Below are 2,283 nucleotides of genomic sequence, written 5' to 3'. Positions count from 1 at the left end.
CCTTTAAGATCAGGAGTGCTCTGATACCAAATGTTTGTTCTGGAACAGAACAAAGTATATTTTGAGAGAAACTTTTTTTTTTTTTTATATATATGACTTATTTGATTACATGACAAACCTATTTATAGGATAGCATAAGACTACTAAGAGTCACACAATTAAGAAGAATAATGACTAATAATGATGATGAATGCATCCACTAATAATGACTAATAATGATGGTGAATGCATCCATCTCTTCATCTTCCTCTCCAACACTCTTCATATTTCATCATGTGGAGAAAACCAAAAGTCTTCAATAATCAACAATATTTAGTCTACGTTCCCATTTTATGTTAGAAGAGATATAGTCGCGATATAAGTTTTCTCCTATGTTGATATGGAGCTAAATACTTAATTCCATATTTTCTATTTGCAGTGTTATATAATCTTCCTGGAGTTTTTCCACCTGAACTTGTGCAGCTCCCCTACCTCGTATTTATGTAAGAGGCGTTTAAACTGATTTATATAGAATTAGTAGTTTATGCCATGTGGGAAAACATCTTGTACATTTTAATTAACATTTTTCTTACAGTGATTTTGCCTACAACCTCCCACTGTTACAATCCCACGAGAATGGGATACAACATAGTTGAATTCCATGTATGCTTCATCTTGTGGCCTAATTATAATAGTTAATGATTTCCTTGAGAACTAATTGTAATGCGAGAATTTTGGTGCAGCTCTGTTCTTGTAAATCGGTTCTCAGGGGAAATACCAAAGCATTTAGGAAACATGAAAAATCTCACTTACATTTATGTCTTCTGTTGAACTTCCCTTAATTCTTTTAGTGACACATTTGGTTATTGGAGTCTGGTAATTAGGTAAAATATTAAGGTGGTACCACTTGATTGATGCTATTTGACAGTTGTTGGCATTTTTATTTATTAGTTTTTCATCTTAAAAAGGGGGATAGATCTGTTGTTTACTGCTCATCACTTCTGGAATAACTATTATTGTAACTCCTTATGTTTTGTGTAATTGCTTTAGAAAAGATATTAATGTGTCCGACTTTGCACTTCAAGCAATTTAATTGTGACATTTAATCAGGTACCTTGAAGCAAACCAATTCTCAGGGGATATTCCATCAGAACTTGGGAAGTTAATAAACTTGAAAAATCTGTAAGATCTCATGTTTCTTACGTATTACATGCTTTAAAAGTTATAGTTTTGGTGGACAAAACAACATCAGACTTTAGTCTGATACACCAATAATTAATTACAGGATCTTGTCGTCCAACCAATTGACTGGGAATCTACCAAAATCATTTTCAAGACTAACAAATTTAATTGATTTGTAAGCATATATTCTATCTCTGGAAATTAACCGTAGAAATTTTGTTTGCTATGTTCAAACAGTGCTTCCTTTTATACTGCAGTAGGGTAAGTGAGATCAGCTTAAGAGGGCCAATACCTGACCTTATTCAGAACTCGTAACAGGTTAGCAAACTGTAAGACTTTTATTCATGAAAAATTGTATCTTGAAGATTATATAGATGAATTATTTTTTCACAATATATATTTTTTGTTTAAATGCTCAATGAAGAGAAATGCACGCAAGTAGAATAGGAGGGGGCCTATTCCTTCACAAATATCTCTTCTGACTACGTTAATTGATTTGTCGGTCACTTTTCATTTTACGTATTTGTATTTTTCTCTTTCTTCAAGTTCTATGCTTACAATTTTTTTTTTGTTGAATTTCCTAATACAGGAGAATCAGCGAAATAAAAGGGCCGCCTCAGGAATTTCCTATGCTGAGGAGTAGTACAGAACTAGTGACCCTGTATGCTAAATATATATTTCATGTGGAAAGTCTTTTTGCTTATCCTTCACGCTCTCTGTTTCTAAAATATTCTATTCTTTGATTTAGGGCGTCGAGAAACTGTAAAATTTATGGAAAAATCCCTCAATATATTTGGAGACTTAGAGTTCTGACATGCTGTGAGTAATCAAACTTCAATTCAAATTAAATATTCCTAGTTTGTATAATTGCACAGCTGTCTCTTGACCGCACGATGGTCAACATTTCGTTGGCATCATTTAAATAATTAATCTGCTACTAGACTTCTTCTTGCCACTTTTTATCTCCCATTCATTGGGTATCTGGACTATAGCCAGGTTCCTCAGAAGCGAACTTGGCCACTAGTTTCGTGGATCCTGCTATATTGAGAATGATTTTTGTTGACGTGAGAGTTCTGCTCATTGCTGGAAATTCCTTACTGTGGATGCTGAAAGACTGTTTTT

This window comes from Olea europaea, unplaced genomic scaffold (assembly GCF_002742605.1).
Source record: "Olea europaea var. sylvestris unplaced genomic scaffold, O_europaea_v1 scaffold1154, whole genome shotgun sequence".
Classification (NCBI taxonomy): Eukaryota; Viridiplantae; Streptophyta; class Magnoliopsida; order Lamiales; family Oleaceae; genus Olea; species Olea europaea.
Note: the sequence above shows the minus strand (reverse complement) of the source record.